Consider the following 19,412-nt stretch of genomic DNA (forward strand, 5'->3'; position numbering starts at 1 on the left):
AATTCCCAGCTGACCGTAATGCCGCTTTCTGTAGAATGTTCATCCATCATATAACATCACATTCCAACATCACTTATATCACCCTTGAGACCAGTAATAATCAGTGTTAAAAAACCTTTACAGCAGTTATTTTATTTTTAGTACAGCACAGCACAGCAACTGAAAAATAAGTGTGAAAGCATTTTCTACAGATGATCTTAAGCATATTTACCGACATTCTGGCAGCCCCCTCCAGAATAAAGTAGAGACGTTGTAATCAATCGGCTACAAGCTATCATTTGTCAAGAACAGTCTATAAAATGACAGGTAAGCTGCCTGTCGGATCGGTTCTGACATAGCATGTGCTGCACACACTGTATCGGCCGTTTTGGTACTATTATTCATAAAGTGCAGTGTGTGGGGACCTCTGCCTGATATCTGCCGATAGTTTATCGTACACATCTCGCTTATGGGCGTTTGTATTTAAATCAGCTATGACGTGACTTCCCTCGGCTCATCAGCAGACGAACAAACGTTATGTCAGTAACGCAGGGGAAGGTAGTGTGAGGCACCCCATTTGCCGTGGAACTACACATCTCAGCATGCCTTTCACAGCAACATGTGACGTGGCAGAGCATGCTGGCATGTGTAGATCCACGGCAGAGGAAGTGTGGCATGTGGTCAACCCCTGATGTAGCGTATGGGACTCAGTAGCCGGTCCTTGGTCCAGCAGCTCCTATTGATTTGGTCCCTGCTCTCCCGTCTCTTCTGAGCTTGCAGGAAGCTCACTGTAGCGACCACATAGGCAGCAACAGCTTGCTTACGATCCAATCTATCAGGTATCGGAATGCGGCCAGATGGTTATCCGACTGCCTGTTTTTTTGTGCGCATTCGTGAAACCCAGTTCACGCATGCGCACTAGCACTGCCGAGTCAGACTCTGCAGTGCTAATTTTCTCTGCATTGATAGGGTGATCTTCGCATCAGCTGTTTCTGTACTGGAGCAATGTTGAATTGCTGAGGTGATTTAGGGCTCTATTTATTAACATTATTTTGACTAAAATAAAGTGAAAAGGGGTGTTTTTAGTATCACCTATAGTTATTACAGGGCAATTGGAGTAGAACTCGTAAAATTCTACTCCAACCCCCAAGTATCACTTATTTTTAGTAATCAGATTGCATTTCCCATAACTCTAATGGGAAATGTGATCCGACCAGAGTTACTAAAAATAAAATGTAAAAAAATATTGGGGAAAGCCCTGTGATAATAACGCCACCTGGAGGTGGCGTTATCCAGGGTCTCCCCCGGTTACCGGCCTCCTGCCCTGCTCTAACAGGCAGAGCAGAGCCGGGAGTCGGTCCCAGTAATCAGCTGTGTGGTCTAAACAGACCGCAAGCTGATTACTGTAAAAAAAAGAAAAAAAAATAGTAAAAAAAAATTTACTTACCTGACTCCAGGGACCGGTGATTGGGCCTCCGGTGATGACTCCCCTCCGGTCAGCTGGTCTCCCATAGTGCACTGCGGCCCAGTGATTGGGCACATCTACAGAGGGCATTGCATAAAGGGGCACTACTACAGGGGGCATTGCATATTGGGCACATCTACAGAGGGCATTGCATAAGGGGCACTACTACTGGGGGGATTGAATAAGGGGCATTCCATAGAGGTAATGCGAGTGTTTGTCCATCTGCAAATGGAAACTCTTGCTGCCCATTGATTTAACATATATTTAGTGATAGTACAAAAACAGCACTAAGGATTCCGTGTGGTGTGATACAAGGCCCATGTGGGGGGGGTGGGGGGTGACACCATGAGCTACAACACCAGGTGACACCAACCCTAGTGACGCCTCTGGGTCAGCATATTCTATAACAGGGCAGTGTTCATTAGCCCACAGAATTAGTGGACTTATAACTATAGTAGTAATTAATTGTACAGGACAGCAAATTGTGCCACATAATTATTTATTACCAGTTATTTATATAGCGCACACATATTCCGCAGCGCTTTACAGAGAATAGTTGGCCTTTCACATCAGTCCCTGCCCCAGTGGAGCTTACAATCTATGTTCCCTATCACATGCTCACACACTAGGGTTAATTTTTTTTTAGGTTTTGGAGCCAATTAACCTACCAGTATATTTTTGGAGTGTGGGAGGAAACCGGAGTACCCGGAGGAAACCCACGCAAGCACAGGGAGAATATACAAACTCCACACAGTTAGGGCCGTGGTGGGAATCGAACCCACGACCTCAGTGCTGTGAGGCAGTAACGCTAACCATTACACCGTCTGTGCTGCCATAATAATGTATAGTGGTACCGTAAGTAAGTATACAGAATAGAACAACAGTGGCAGTATATAGTGGCATAGCACTAGAGCAAATGGCATTTCAGCACAGTCGTGGGGAAATGTAAGCTATTTATTGAATAATTAGATCCCATTGGTTACTAATGAAGCCCCAGGCAAATGAAGTTGAGTGTCCATTAAGCTCACTACATCTTGGATAATGTTTTCTCATTATGATTCAAGGACAGGGCTCTGTATTCTGCAGAGTGCGCATATGCAGATTTATGAGGCATTCCGAGCGTGTCTTCTCTGCAGCAGATTCCTCAGCTGATTCTGAGCTTGCAGAATGCCATCCAGAGATGTTCTTGTTATTATTACACGGACACATATAATGCTAAGTATACTGGGTTTGGATAAACTCCTGTTTTTATGGTGGTTACCCTGTTATTGCAGGTACAGGTAGTAATATAACATGTAGTGTGTTTATTTTTAATGTACTATTTTTTCCTTTGTGAAAAAAAAAAAGTTTTACTTTACGCATAAAAGTGTGCGCAGTGCAGACCGAAAACAGTCTAAAATAGAATGTTCTGAAACAGAGCATGCCAGACATGCATTACATTACGTACTGTATAAACATATAGCAGAACAGTGTTTAGTACTTGCTGTATCTGCAGGCAGTGAACATTGTTAACAGATCCATCAGTGTAGGGTAGGGGCTATTCATTAAGCCTTAAGCTGGGTACACACTTAAAGCCTGATTCAGAGCCGCTCGTAAGCGGCCGCTCGTTCATTCCGAGCGATGTTCTCACAACTGCGCATGCGTACGGTTCGTAATACGCATGCGCGAACCAGTCAGTGCGGTCGAAAATTCATGTGCTCGCAAAATAGCGAATGCCTGCTAATTTGAGTGACAGGATGAGGCGTTTGTGGGTGGTAACAGGGGAAGGTGCTTGAAAACGGGGAGTGGAAATCCGAACATAGGCGTGCCAAACGGTCAAAACGGGCGTTTAATGGGAGTGTATAATTACCAAAGCAGCGTCATTGACCACGTCACTTGGTTGTCTTTTAGCCAGAACTGCTCGCATGATTGCGGTAGGAAAATGCTACTACAAGAATAGCGAGCAGTTCATACGCCCTTCGATGTATTCGATTAATAAATAGCGGAGATGACGTATGATGCGAGCAGCCAGGGGGGCGTTTTTCTCAAAATAGTGGCCGCAGGTTTTGTTCGCTCGTTCAGACTTAGAGACTCCAACAGACCGCAAAGAGCGAGCACTTCATTTAAATAGCCGGCCCCTTTTTCAGAACGAACGTCCGCAAATAGCGTACGGCTCTGAATCAGGCCCTTATAGCGCTTTTATACCTAAATTCCGGGTCTGACCCAAAAGTTGAAACAGGGTTCCAAACCAGATCAGATCCGATATTTAGCCGGCGCCGACCCAGGATATTCCCGAGTCGGCGCCGTTCACACCGGAGCCGGGTCTGCAGTGACCCGGCTTTTCCGGTGTGGAAGTGGACGCTTGGAGATGATGTCATCTCCAAGCGCCAGTGAAGCCGGCCAGTCAGCCAGCATGCGGCACACTCCAGGTCATCGTGACCCGGATCGCGCCGTTTACACTGCAGGGTTTCACGGGTCATTCCTGTGTTAAACCCTGCAATAACCTGGGTTTTAGGTCTGGTGTAAAAGGGGTATAAGTGATGTGAACCCAGCGCCATTGTTGCGTGCGGAGGAACCCGGCGGGGTGCTGGCATCGGTAAGTGCATACACACTTGCCGATGCCAGGAATGACGGAGCTACAGCGGGGGCCATGCTGCATTCGGCATCAACGAAATAGCAGGTACACATTGGCCGATGTTGACGACATGTCGTCCGATTCGCCGCAACAGACGACATATCGTCTAGTGCAGGGGTAGCCAACCTTGGTCCTCGAGAGCTACAAACAGGTCACGTTTTCTAGACCACCTAGCTGGTACACAGGTGTATTCATTACTCACTGACACATTTGAAAAGATCCACATGTGCAGCTAATTATTTCACTGGCGATTCTGTGAGGAGACCTGGAAAACATGCACTGTTGGTAGCTCTCGAGGACCAGAGTTGGCTACCACTGGTCTAGTGTACCCGTCATACGAGAGAGATAAAATGGAGATAGATAAGTCCCCTCCAATCTCCTAACTGTAATTTTTCAAAACTTCCAATTGTTACAAATTTCACAGTACCTCAGATGTTTTGTCGAGGTTTCCTACCTCTGTTGCGTAATAAATTGGTATCAGTCACCCGACGTGTTATCCCTGGCAGCAATCCGCCTGTAACCTTATAGAGGAAATATATTCCCACTTCCTTATCCTGCACCAGTGTTGCCACCTGCTCAGTGACTGGGCAGCACAGGGAGGTCACCACAGACAGGAAAAGGATGGGAGGTAAGCCATAGGAAGGGAGGAGGGAAATCGGATGAGGTGCAGGTTGAGGTGAGAGGTGAGCATCTTGATCTTAGTGCTGGATTTAAATCAATTCCACCAGGGCTGGCGTCAGGTCCTGGCAGCCAGTGGGCTCACATCTGAAAGCAGCCACAGACTTATCACTGTATTTAGCAGCATACAGTATATTGCACTTTTTTTTTTTACTACTGTTGATTATTTTTGTGCAAGTGCTGCCATTTTGTTTTGAGGATATTGTAATTATTAATTTTTTATTTTAAATGTATTTACTGTAGGTACATACTTTTGTGCCTCAGCAGTTTCCACCACTTTTGCCCACTGATCCATCTACTCAGGGGTGTATCTATATGGGTGCAGTGTGTGCGGGGCACACGGGCCCCCGGGTCGCACCGCACAACCTGCACCCATATTATTTCAAAGTCACCTGTCCGTGGTCCCGCGTCGGTTGTCAGTGCTGCTCAGAACACCGGAAAATGGCCGCCGCGGGCAATTTTCCAGTGTTCTGTGCATGCGCAGTCGACTCCGGGCACACTCTAGTGCCCAGAGTCTGCTGCGCATGCACAGAACGCTGGAAAATGGCCGCCGTGGCCATTTTCCCGGCGTTCTGCGCAGTAGACTCCGGGCACACTCCGGGAATCTACGAAGGCTCCCGTGGCTGTCCAGCCGCGTCAGTCGGCTGCCGACCACCGGGTAGAGAGAGGAGGGGGCCCCGCACGGGGAGTGCACGCGGGCCCCCTCCTCTCTCAAGATGCCCCTGCATCTACTCCCCTCATAAAACTGCGCACAAAGGCTGGGGCATAATTCCATAGAGAGTTGACGTTGCAGTTTTTCACTTTTAAGGGTTAATGGCTCTCTTCCTCACACTGCTGGGGTCATGGGTACAATTCCAAACAGCATCCTAACCAAATAAACCCTGCATGCTTCCTGAGCACTAAAGTACCAACTGTCATATTTCAAACACAGCCTGTAAAGTGACAGTGAGGAGCTGATTGGTTGGCACTTTATCTCTCTCCACTTTATCTCTCTCCAAGACGTAGAACATCTCCCCCCTAATACCGCTTTTACACCAAAGTCCCGGGTCTGACCCAGGATTTGGAACACGTTTCCAACCCGGATCAGACCCGGGACAGCCCCCCATAGCCCGGGTCGGCACCATTCACACCGGACCCGGGTCAGCACTGACCCGGCTCTCAGGCGCAGATGAGCAGCGCTTATTTCCCTCCCCCTCCGCGACCTACTTACCTTACTCTGCAGCGGTCTGGAGGCAGGAAGGCCGGGTGGGGTGTGCTGCTCCGCTCTGGTCGGCCCGGCAGTGGACGCTTGGAGATTACTGAAGCATCTGAAGCCAGCCAATCAGGTGGCACGCGGAGCGACCAGGGTCATCGTGACCTGGGCTGCGCCGTTTACATTGCAGGGTGACACAAGAACGACCCGTGCTCAACCCTGCAAGCTAGCCAAGGCGGATCCCTGGGTCACTGGACCCGAGTTGATCCGTTTACACCGACTAAAATCCCGGGTTGATGTGCGTTCACAGGATTTTTCAATTGGTGTAAAAGGGGTATTAGGGCTCTATTTACTACAATCCGCATATTGAATGCGGATTGTAGTGTGATATTACCGAGTGAATTCGCATTGCGAATTCAGGCAATATCACAGGGATTTACTATAAATCCCTTGCAGGGACAGAGCTTGCGATAAAGCTCTGTCCCTGCGGATCCCATCCGCACTCTAGTCGCGGTATTTTCGGAAAAAATACAGCGACTAAGCCCGCGCATGCGCCGACCCACCGTCGCTGCTACCCCCCACCGACGCTATGCCCCGCCCCCCGGCACTAAGCCCGCCCCGCGACCCCCCCCTCCCTTCATTACACTTACCTGCATCCTCCTGGCCTCCGGTGATCTTCTACGGGCTTCCCGATCAGGTGATCTCCCACACTGCACTGGGGCCCGATCACCTGATGACCGGGCAGCAGTGCACTGTGGGAGACCAGCTGACCGGAGAGGAGCCATCTCCGGAGGCCCGATCACCGGTCCCTGGAGTCAGGTAAGTAAAAAAAAAATGTTTCATTTTTTTTTACAGCAATCAGCTTGTGGTCTATTTAGACCACATAGCTGATTACTGGTACCGGCTCCCGCCTCTGCTCTCCCCGTTAGAGCAGAGTGGGAGCCCGGTAACCTGGGGAGACCCTGGATAACGCCACCTCCAGGTGGCGTTATTATCACAGGGCTTCCCCCTATATTTTTTTACAATTTATTTTTAGTAACTATGGTCGGATCACATTTCCCATTACAATTATGGGAAATGTGATCTGCTTTACTAAAAATAAGTGATACTAGGGGTTGGAGTAGAATTTTACTAATTATACTCCAATTGCCCTATAGTAACTACAGGTGAAACTAAAATAATGTGAAAAGGGTGTGAAAACACCCCTTTTCACTATATTTTAGTAAAAATAATGTTAATAAATAGAGCCCTTAGTGTGAACTCTACGTCTGGTTCAGTTCAGTTTGCATTTAACCAGCTCCTATTGGCTTGAATACTTATTATCTGCACTCCCTGCCCATTCACTGTAATGTATTTTCATTGTATGTGTACTGAGCTTTTTTAGCATATTTAGTACTCATAGCGCCTCTTATCGTATTCCTGGAGCATCCACGACTGTTACATGCAGGTGGAGGGAGGATTATGTGCATGTACAAATCTTACAAACGAAAATTATAATGTTCAGGTAAACCAGTTTATATAAAACTACTAATCAGGGCCGTCACTAGGGAAGTGCAAGCAGTGCCGACACCCAGGACGCAGGGCCCAACGGGTGACAGCGTTACAAACCAGTTTATATAAAACTACTAATCAGGGCCGTCACTAGGGAAGTGCAAGCAGTGCCGACACCCAGGACGCAGGGCCCAACGGGTGACAGCGTTACTTCCCCGTGGAACCAGCATTTGACTTGCAGTGCACCTGTAACTGCACCCTGCAGCCTAGAGGGCCCCCTGAGCATCCTTAGGGTGTCAGGGCGGCAGAGGGCGGAATTTCACCCTGCTGTGGCACTGCTACTGCTATAACGGTGACTTTACATAAAGTTGGCCCCGATGTCCTCTTTTTGGTATGGGTCATGACATTATTGTGGGTCAAATGACCAGTATTTTAGACATATTAATTAAGAGGTCTAAGGGCCTGATTCAGACCCGCTCGCAAACGCACAGCGCTCGCAAGCGGGTCGATGGTCCCCCACTGCGCATGCACCGCATCCGGTCGCCTGCAGCTCAGTCACTACCGGTCTCGCTACAAGATGGGGTGGCTGTCGATGGTGAGTGACAGCTCGCCCCATTTTGTAGGCGGGGAGGGGGGGTGGCTGCACAAACACAGGCGTTCCCTTAGGAACGCCTGTCGTTTGTGGGCGGTCCTACTGACATCACTAGTGATGTCAGTAGTGGACTCCTTCTGCTCTATTAGAGCAGGAAGTCCACTCGAGCTTGCGGGAGCTGAGACTGTACCACAGGGCCCGATGGACGCGATAATCGCGATGGACTCCAGGCCGCTCGCTCAAGCTGTGGGTGGTCACCCACAGCTTTGCGAGCGGGCTGGAGAAAAAAAAACAAAATACGCCTGCAGCGAGCGACTCTGCATCGGGCCCTAAATGTGGAATTTTGTGGACCCCACAATTAACCAACGAGGAGGAGAATATGGAAAAAGATTAATATTTCAGTGCTTTTTCAGTACTTTTAAACAATAACTTCACAGCATAGGCAGAAGAATGATACTGTGCCCATCTCACCCCCTGGGGTAAGCTCATGACCCTCTTCTGCTGATTTTCCTTTTGCTGTTTCTTCAGTGTTGAACACTGAGTGAGTTTTTTTCCATCTTTGCGCCCAGTTCATCGGTGTGGTCACACTAGATCTTCTGACAATTTACATGATTCATTCCTCACATGCAACCTCTAGCCTTGACTGCTGGGGTGGCTCTGATGGCCAGTGTGGTGGTCCTCAGGGATGTTCTTCCAATGTGATCAAAGGGAGGATATCCTTACTGCTACCGCTAGCTGGGCCTCTTCACTCCAACTGGTGTTAGATGTTAAAATAAGAACAAGTTTCTCCTAGATTAATGGGGGATCCCACTATAGACCTTTTAGCATGTGAAGAACTTGTATGGACCTTTTTGGACTATCTCTTTTAGTTTTTCTGTCCACCACTAGGGATCCACTCTATCATGGATGTGTTGGTACTTATTGTGGGAGCACGGCCTACATGAGGGAGCCATAACTAAACTAATAACAAAATATTTGGGAGCTTGTTTTCAGGAACAGAGAGTTGTCCATTGGTTGGGATTTCAGCTGTAGAAATTGATGGTAATTAAAACAAAACAAAAAGCTTTACTTATACCGCTTTCAGATATAAAATCCCAGCTTCAACCCGGCTCGGACCCAGGACACCGAGCACGGGTTGAAGCTGGGGTACCCCTTTCACGTTAAAGGGGACAACCCAGGTTATTGCCGGGTCGTCACCCTGTCCCTGGCCAATCAGTTTGATTTATGCGTGACCTTTAACACTCGAGCCGGGTCGTCGACCTGGGTTGTAAAGCCACGGGAAAACACTGCTAGCGAGCAGGGTCGCTGAAATGTGACTGCCAACCCGGGTTGCAACTTTCAGACTTACTCCAGACCTGGGTTGATGTGTGTTCACACGCAAAAACCCAGATGTTGGGCTTAAGTATGAAATGGGTATAAGGCACCTCTGCCCCTAACTGGAGCCCCACAGGTGGCTGCATGCAAACATTTTCCCTATGCCTCCTCCATTTACCAAAGTCCCGCAGAGGGCCATGCAGCCATTTTACCTATCCTTCCTCCATTCACCAGAGTCCATGCAGCCATTTTCCTTATCCCCCCTCCATTCTGCTTGCAGAAAGGGAGGGGTAAGCAGGAGGACCAATCACAAGCTTTATTATAGAGATTATGGCTTGTGGTTGGTCCTTCCACTCACACACACCCTTCACAAATACTTATCTTCATTTGTTTGCTCGGGGGAGATGTATCGTGGTTAAATATTTTACCTAGTGGTAGTGTAGCTGTAAATTTCATGCTGTAATTATGATTTATACAGAGACTCCTCTCTGGGAGAGGAAAGGAATGCAAAGTATTTGAGAAGCCTGGAGAGATAAGCTGTAACAAAACAACCTGGGGAGCAGGGCTGTCTATTGGCCCAGTGGCCTAATGGATAAGGCGTCAGCCTCCGGAGCTGGAGATTGTGGGTTCAAGTCCCATCTGGGTCGTGTTTTTATATGAAGACAAAATACTTTGTTAACTGTGAAATGTAATGTAATTGTACAATTAAATATCAGTTACACAGCTCTTTCATGGTGAAAGAATTAATAGTGTGAACAAAATGTAAGTAATTGGAAATATATAACAATGAAAAAAATTTGTCCGTAGGATGGACACATTCATATCCTTTAGGCTACTGAAAGTAAAAACAATTCTATTATTGGTGAGACATTCATTGGGTGTTTTTGAGATTATTAAGGGATTATTACTGTAATTTATGGTTGCCTTTGATGATGTCACTGTTGCTATTGCTGTCTATACAGTTTCATGTATTGCATTCTTTGGGGGTCAGTTTTGAATCAATAAAAATACGAAGATTTTGTGTAATATTTACGCACTAATGCACCTACATGGTCACCTGTCTTATATATAAGCGCATGCCCCATTTTTGCTTTTTGATGTTTATTTGTGCGGATACTTTAATCAACATTTCTTGGGCTTGTTGTCTATGACAAAACTGGCATGTAGTCAAAAGTAAAAACATTACCTCAAAGTTCTGGCTACATCCACATTTGGCCGCCTCCCTACAACTTTTACTATTTGCTCCCAAAACACAACTCGTTGCTGTCTCAGGCATAACAGAAATCAGGACTATAAGCTGACATCAGTCACTTTATATTTTGATCTTTTATTTACATTGTGCACATGTTTTTCTTATCAAGTAATCAAAATCAATTCAATATATGTAAAATTACACAACAACTACTGTAAATAGCGCGATTCCTTTAAATCACTACAAACATGAAACAGTATTTTACGGAATGTAGTGGGTATGCCGGCTGTCGATATACCGACACCAGAATCCTGCCGCCCCGCAAAATGCAGCCGCCGCTATCCCGAAGCGGATCAGGTTACCGGTGTCGGCATCTCGACCGACGGAATCACAACGATGGATCCGGGTAAGTATGTGCGGCTAGCCCAGGGAAGGGGGGGGTTAGGTCATACCTGCCGACTTTCTGGCTGCTCCTTCTGGGAGGGAGGAGTTCACTCTGGGAGAAATCGGCAGGATGGGGGGCGTGGCCGGGACAAGGGGGAATGGCCGGGCGGGTGACAGCATTTGTGGGCGTGGCGGGGTCACGCGATTGCATCAGTTTGGCCCCGCTACACAATGCCGATAAAATAGGCATTGTGAAGCAGGGGGCGGGGCCAAAATGACGCGAATCGCGTCACACCCCCCCCCCCCCCGCTGCTGGGGTTGCAGGGGTTACTGTGGGGGGGATAGGAGGGGTGGGCGGCAGCCGGGAGAATTGCCTGCCTTCCCGGGAGGTCGGGAGCTATTTTACTGTCATTGTAGCAGCAGCAATTGTCTCTCCAATGTCTGATGTTTGGCTATTTTGGCATAGTGAAATATGGCTGCATTTCACTCATTTGTGGGAACGCTTACAACTTCAGCCTTGATAATTCCACTTGCTTCCCCATAGGACAGTAAAAAGTGTAATATTGCTCTCCTGTAATTATCCGTCATCTGCGCAGCTACACATCACAACCGTATATTGCCGACAATTGAATATGATATGGCGCCGTATATACAGAAAGTAGGGAGAATCCTATAATAACTAAACGTCTGCTCTGGCTAACATGGCCGTTCTCCAAGTCATGGAGCTGAATAGTGAAACAGACTTTCTCATAAATATGGCAGGTGGCAATGAGCAACAAAACTGTTCAGATATGTATAATAAAAATATTAAAATCGGTATATTAAATTAGATTACTGTCATTTCTAATATATCATTGTTTTATTTTGTGTGTGTTACTCTGAAAGTATATTTAGCATATATTCACAAATGTAGATGCTGCAATGCTAAAATATGTCCAGCGCTACCAAGAAGATTAATGCATCTCTTTCTACACTATTTGTCAGAGTAATGAGGATTAGCACATACGTACGATGCAGCTAATTAATTGCATGCACACTGGCACTTAATTGATGACCTCCGTCGTGCTGTAGTGGGAGCACCTTGCACTGTGTGTATAACTATAAAGGGAATCTGTTCTGTCTGCAGTTCTAACAAGTTCCTGGAACAGTAGTAGAGACTGACTTCATTTTCTGCCTTGGAATAACTGACGTTAATACCATCACTTATGCAAGGGTGTGCCCATGGATCAGTGGCTGGTGCCAAGCAAAGCAAAGTTCGACTCTCGACTACTCCAGAGTCCTTCTCTAGTCACAGATGACAGATCCCAGTTAAAGTAATGTGTCTTTAAGTTAAAAAAAAAAAAGATAAATACTTGTATTAATTTAGTCATAAGAAATGCAATTTGGCTCAACCTGTCCTCATAAGGGGATCTATTCAGTAATGATTTTGTTACATAAAAAATATGGAAACTATGATTTCCGTATTTTTTTATGCAAATCCCCTATACAGCAATGGGATAATGGAGAAGGTACCGTAACCAATTTTCTTCTCCATTAATTCCCATCTCGCAGAGTACCGCACTGTAGGGATCAGCCATTGATCAGCACTGTAGGGATCAGCCATTGATCTCTACAGTGCTTTAACGCTTATTGCTATTCTGCAAAGCAAAAAGTGTTAAATCACTCGAAAAAGATGTATTTTATATAACGCCATCTCAGAATAGCGTTATATGATGAAAATACTTACAATTTCCCGAAAACTGCAGGGACAGAGGGAAATTTTCCCATAAGTCCCTGCAGCATTTTGTAAGTCCGCCCAGTCTCCGTCCCTGCTTTCCGGTGATCTGCGACAGGTAAGTCCAACTAGAGCATATTAAATCTACCGAAAGTGATTGACATGTGTATACAGGCTCTATACTAGCCTGTATACATGTATATTTATGTGCGATTATATTTAACATTTATATATAAATGTTAAATATAAAAGCACATAAATATACATGTATACAGGCTAGTATAAAGCCTGTATACAATGTAATTTAATTTGGACAGGCTGGAGATGCACTTACCCCGTCGGCGGTCACCGCAAGCAGGGACGGAAACTATTCCCGAGCACATGACTGAGCGTGCGCAGAAGAACAAAGAGAAGGTATTGTTTTCGGAATCCCGATAACAATGCCTTCTGTGACATCGCAGGGACAGCGGGGAACAGCGTTATAACCGTAACCGCTGTCCCTGCTGAATATCAGCAATAAATGATCATAATTGATAAAAACTTGTGACGATGTTGCCCGATAATATTCTGGGCAACATCGGCACTCTTGCTGAATAGACCCCTAGTTCTCAATACAGTACATCACGTATTGTACTTTGTATTCCTATTCGTACTGTTTTAATCTGTGCAGATGGATTAGAGACATACTTTTTATATGTCAGTAAATGGTATTCCATTAACAGGTTCTACTCATTAACTCAGTAATCATGGGCTGGCAATTCTGCGATGGTCCAGTCACCAGCTGCAACTTTTAGGGCAATTTTATATCTCAGGCTTACTAACACCCTATTATTAATTTCACTTTTTATGAGGCTGACATTGCTGCGGAACAGGGAAATGTTTTTTGGGTTTTTTTTTTTATTCCTGAGCGTGAGATTTTTGCCTCTAGTTTGGCAGACGAAAGAGGGGTTAAGGCCCCCATACATAAGCAATCTGAAAACTACAATTGAACAATTTGAAGATTTATTGCCCGATCTTAGGATTTCCCAATCGAGCAATTTGCGCCCATACACTACAGATCTTTTTCAGTGATTTGCAGATCGATTGCAGCAAACACAGATCTGGCAATCTTGAAAGGCCCATCATTTTGCTAGAAACGGTCTGCAAATCTGCTGATCATGTCCATACACTAGCAATCTACAGCCCCAATCGATCTGTGAAATCCAACATGTTGGACAATCTGAGTAAACAATTCCAATCACTTTTTGGTTGCAATCTGCGATCTGTGAAGCCCATACATTGCAGATTTTTATACACAATCGATTGCAAATTGCACGATTGCTGCAATCCATCTCTGATGTATGGGGGCCTTTTCTGTTAAAACTGAAGCCTGTATGGGGTTCTCCTTTAGTGTGTGTGTATATGTATATATGTATATATATATATATATATGTGTATGTGTATGTGTATGTGTGTGTGTGTGTGTTTGTGTTTTAAAAAAAAATTAAAGACAAAAATCTATAATTTATAAGTACCATTTATATTACACTTTTATAGTGTTACTCTTGAATGCTATGAAGAGGCAACATGTATTTGTATGCACTGGCTTCAATGGATCAGGACAAACATCTTGGATTGTAAAGAACAATTACACCTTTTTAGATTTTGAAATGCTAGCACCTGTATTCAAGCGGGGACTAGTCACACAGAGGGAATACATGTTGAGTATAACATGACAGCAGGACATATCTTAAAAGTATTTTACCAGAAATGAATATGTTGCGGTAAATTGAGAAGACACGTATAAAAATTCACTGAGTTGTATCCCTTTGGTAAGAGAGGCGCAGTCCTCCAGAAAAGGGGGCATGACCTCACACTAAAAGGGCCATGCCATTGGTGCATACTGCATAGTGTCTAGTAGGCATACATAGGGCCATATTCAATTTTAGGCATAGTCAGTTGCCGGACTTTTCGCCGTCATCGTTTTGCAAGTGAAAACTTATCGCGCTCGTCCCTGCGATTCCCCGTATTCAATTTAATTTTGGCGAAAACGGGACCCGGCGAAAAGGAAATCTGCGAAAAGTCCTGTCATTTTAGGGGAAATCAGCCTGACACCCCCCAAAAGATGCTCTGACATGGGGGATCACCTTGGGTACCCCCGAATAGCCCTGCTAAAGGTATGTGGGGTCTTTAAACGGTCTCAATAGATGCTGTATAGTGTCTTTGGGAAAGTGGTGAAGAATAGCATTTAGCAACTTTTTGGGGGACAAAATAAGTAGTCCCATCAAATTTGGGGTACATGAAAATGGGTACAAGCATATTTTAAAGTGGCTAATGTGAAGTTTTAAAAATTGTGAAAAATCCACCTGCCGCAACCTTTCTTGGGGTGTCCTGTGGTCCTTTTTTAATTTTTTTTTTGACACAGAATAACTTTTGGGGACTGTCCAAGGGGTGCAGGGTGGTTTTTCGAAGTCTACACCCCAAAACCCAATTCTGCACTTGTTCTCGCCACCTATTCAATGGTGATACTTTTTCGCATCTCCCAATGCATAGACATATCGCTCAGTGTAGGCACTGCAAGGGAAGAGGAACGACTGTACGATTACAACGTTGTAATCGTACTGTCGTTCCACTATCTGCTAGTGGATACGCACCTTTAGAGTTTTATTAAGATTAAGGGGGAGGTGTACAGAGTGGAGAAGTGGTTATATGGAGCAGTTTCCCTTAGCAATCAATCAGTTTTATACTGCTTGATACAACCCCAAAATTTGTAAATGGCCTCTAACTATATATTGTATCCCGTTGTCTTCTATTAATGGATGGACATGCAGTCAGGGGCGGCCCCTGTTATACTCCCTCCCCTATCATATTCCCTGTCCTGCTCCAGAGTTTTGATATAAAAACTGGCATGTGTGCCTCCCCAGCCATTGACCTCACCGCACGTCTCTGGCGCACAGCATCTAATTTCCCGCTGCGGGATAGTTGGGAGGTATGCTTTAGCCAGCCAGCCATCGGATGGGCATAGAAAACTGCATCCGATGGCTGGCAACCATCAAATTCCCAATATTTATTATTATCATCATCATTTATTTGTATGGCGCCACAAGTGTTCCCGCAGCGCCTTACAAAGTACATAAACAAATTGTAGACAATCGACTTATAGAACAATACAATACAGGCTCAGGACATGGATAATATATATTGCTACATTAGCGACCATAACACCCAGATAAGCAACAGAGCATAAGCAACCAAGTGTTAGGTGCCCTAGTGGTGAGTAAGAAGTAGATGAAACTAAAGTAGGGAGGAGCACAAGAGGGTAGAGGGCCCTGCTCGTAAGAGCTTACATTCTATTTGATGTGAAAAGTACTTCCATCAAATTGGAAACATCGATGGTTGCAACCATCGGCTTCCGATTTCCGTCTCTACTATGCAGTCAATCTAATCAAGGTGTGATAATCCACTTTCAAAAAAATAACAGCTGTGGTATGATATAATTGGTCAGGTCAGGGATTATCAATAATAAGACAGTGGTCCTGATTCAGACCCGCTCGCAATTGCGCAAATAGCGTGCGGCTCTGAATCAGGCCCAGTGTCTTTAACTCATTCAATTCCATGCACACACTATTACAGGAAAAATTATTATCCACACGTGAATGCTGTCAGTATATATTGTATGCCGCTACCTGATTATTGATTATGACAATTGAGATTTCATATGTTTTGCACTTTATTTTTTAATTTTTTTATACATCTGAAAATAAACAATATTACATTACTAACTGTCCATATTGGGCTTTCAAACTCAGCCAGCCCTAAATTGTAATGAAAAGCTTTGCCCGACCCAGAATGGTTAATGCTGATCTAAGAGATTTCTTTTCTTTTCAAATGATACATTACCTACTACCTAGACAATGTCCATTAAATTGCCGTTTCCCTTTGTATTAGGGTCGTGACATCCTCTTTCAAGACTTGGCAGCAAACTGATGTTCAACTGATGTATCAGCAAACTTAGTGGTTTGGAAATACGACAACGTCAGCAAAGCAGGTGTGATAAAGGGTCGTTATCTACAAAGTAATAATGGAGACTTGATGAAAATATTGTCTTTGGACACAAACCATGAAATGGAGAACTAAGTTGTTGGTCTCCATAATTCCTGCATGTGCTGCATGCCCCAGGTCTGATTCATGTGCTGCCCCTCCTGAGGGCCCTTCAGGCTCCGTAATACATTACCAATAAATCAATTTATTATGCCTTTTTAGATTGCCAGCTGAGGAGGGGTGTGAGCCGGAGGACCATTTACAAACCTCAGTCTTTCGATTGCAGATTGTAAATGAATCTATTTATCAGTCTTCTGTGCTAACATGTATTCTGTGTCACCGCTTACTGCAGGGGTTCCCAACCACGGTCCTCAAGGCACACTAACAGTCCAGGTTTTAGGGATAGCCATACTTGAGCACAAGTGACTTAATTAGTGCCTCAGTTATTTTGATTAAACCATCTGTGCACAATCATGGTTATCACTAAAACCAGGACTGTTAGTGTGCCTTGAGGACCGAGGTTGGGAATCACTGGCTTACTGCAGCGATACAGAATATGTTTGCGCCGCAATGTATGACAATTGAACCGCCGTAGAGGTAGTGCAAAAAAAAACCCCCACCTACGATTTAGTTTCACATTTTGCAGTTAACGTTACACTGACGGCGAAATCCTCCGGCCATGTTGCAAAAAGTTTGCACAGACATAACAGAATCTCCAGGAGAGTGCGGACATGTAAGTTAGCGTAACTAGGGACGTGCTTGCAGGGAAGACAGAGGCTCCACTGCAGGGGCGTACTAAGAGAGGAGGGGGCCCGTGTGTGTTCCCTGTCTGGGGGCCTCCTCCTCTCTCCCCCGCGGCCGGCAGCAGACTGACGCGTCTGGCCGCCGACCGCAGCATCAGTAGACTCTGAGCACTAGTCTGTGCCCAGAGTATACTGTGCAGGTCGTGATTTCCTCACTGCGTATGCGCAAAATGCCGGAAAAATGGTCCCGGCGTACATTTTCCCGTGTTTTGTTCAGGGCTGAGACACCCGACGCGGGACCTCGGAGAGGTAAGTATTAGATAATATGGGCAGGGGCGCCGAGAGGGGGGGGGAGCAGGTACAGATTACCCGGGCCCGGGCTTCCTGAGGGGCCCTCCGGCGCCACCCTCCCTGCAGCCCAGCACACAGCGTGTGCTGAGCTGCAGTGGGAGACTGCTCGTGGCACAGCAGCCTTCTATGCCTGTGGGGGGGGGGGTGATCACACTGACTGCACCACCCCTGGCTTTGAGCCGGGCTGAGGGGGCTCAGAGCGCACCCCCCCAGCTGCAAAACTGTTTTTTTTTGGGGGGGGAAGGGGGCGTGGCCACACCTCCCGCGATTAGGCCATGCCCCCTGTTACCCGGGCCCGCCGCGGCTCCTGGCGGGCCTGAATAAGGGTGCAGTGCGGGCCTCCCCTGGACCCAGGGGCCCGTGTGCCCCGCACTCCCTGCACCCATTATAGATACTCCCCTGCTCCCCTGTCATACTCCTGAGATTTTATATAAAAATTATTGCAATAATACAAATATAACTTATAAACATCTTCTTTGTTTCATTTTTATAGTTAACACTCACCAGCTTTGTGGAGCTCCCTGGGACAGCAGGGAGACAAGAGATGAGGCAGCAACAGCTCAGCCTCGCTTCTGTATAGTCAGACACTGCTTGCAGAGCTGGGGGCGGGGCCACATCATGGGCAGTAAGCTGCACAGAAAGAGAGCTAATAGAGGCATGCTCTGAGTATGGGAGGGCATGTCTTAAGCACTGATGGACACCTTGGATGTGTCATGTGACCAGGAAGTGCACTGCCGTGTTTGATCAGTCAGCATCAGCAAGAGAAGACACAGTGATGCAGGCAGGAGAAGCAATGGACACTGAGGCTTAGGGGTCTATTTACTAAGCAGTATTAGGAGACAGAGTGAAAAGTGACAAGAAAGTGATAAGGTGCCAGCCAATCAGCTCCCAATTGTCATTTTTCAAACACATCCTGTGAGATGACAGTTGGGAGCTGATTGGCTGGCACTTTATCATTCTTGTCACTTTTCACTCTGTCTCCTAACACTGCTTAGTAAATAGACCCCTTAGTGTAGTGAGGGGAGAGTTACAGTGAGTAGGGGGTGAGACAGGCTCCCAGCACTCAGACCCATCTCCATGTGTGCATCTCCAGCCATTGACCTCAGTGCACCTCACTAAGCATAACGCCATCCTGAGATGTAGCCATGTTTTTGATTTTGTAGAGTAATAAATTGATACAGGGAACGCAGGAGAAACCTTGCTTGATAAATAGACCCCTGAAAGCTGAAAGTTTCTGGCCCTAAAAATTGTTCCCAGTTGTGGAAAAAAAATCAGCAACCCCATCAAGCTGCAACTGTACCTGCTTATACTGTACCAGCTTATACTGTACCTGCTTATACTGTACCTGCTTATACTGTACCTGCTTATACTGTACCAGCTTATACTGTACCTGCTTATACTGTACCTGCGTGAGTAATATGTATTATATTGAACATTTTACACAGTGCCTATAAAAACAGAGCAATAACAATTATTTGTGTAATTGAATCCAGCGTCTCCTTCCTACTTCTCTATATAGATTATATATTCATGGCTATAAATTTGAAACAGAAAATTGTAAATCACGCTGACATATTTATTACAATTCAAGTCGGCTCTGGAAATCATTTACATTTTAGATGAAAAGACAAATTCTTCTTCTCATTTATATCTGTTAGGATAATAGTGGTGTAGGAGCTGGAT

General features: G+C 45.8%; 1 non-coding gene across 1 annotated transcript; it reads left to right on the plus strand.

The window, feature by feature from the left end:
• The first annotated feature begins 9,899 nt into the window (after positions 1-9,899).
• TRNAR-CCG (transfer RNA arginine (anticodon CCG)) lies at positions 9,900-9,972 on the plus strand. The gene has a single exon. It is a non-coding gene; the product is annotated as a tRNA-Arg (tRNA).
• The last annotated feature ends 9,440 nt before the right edge of the window (positions 9,973-19,412 follow it).

This window comes from Taudactylus pleione, unplaced genomic scaffold (assembly GCF_031769625.1).
Source record: "Taudactylus pleione unplaced genomic scaffold, aTauple2 ptg000135l, whole genome shotgun sequence".
Classification (NCBI taxonomy): domain Eukaryota; kingdom Metazoa; phylum Chordata; class Amphibia; order Anura; family Myobatrachidae; genus Taudactylus; species Taudactylus pleione.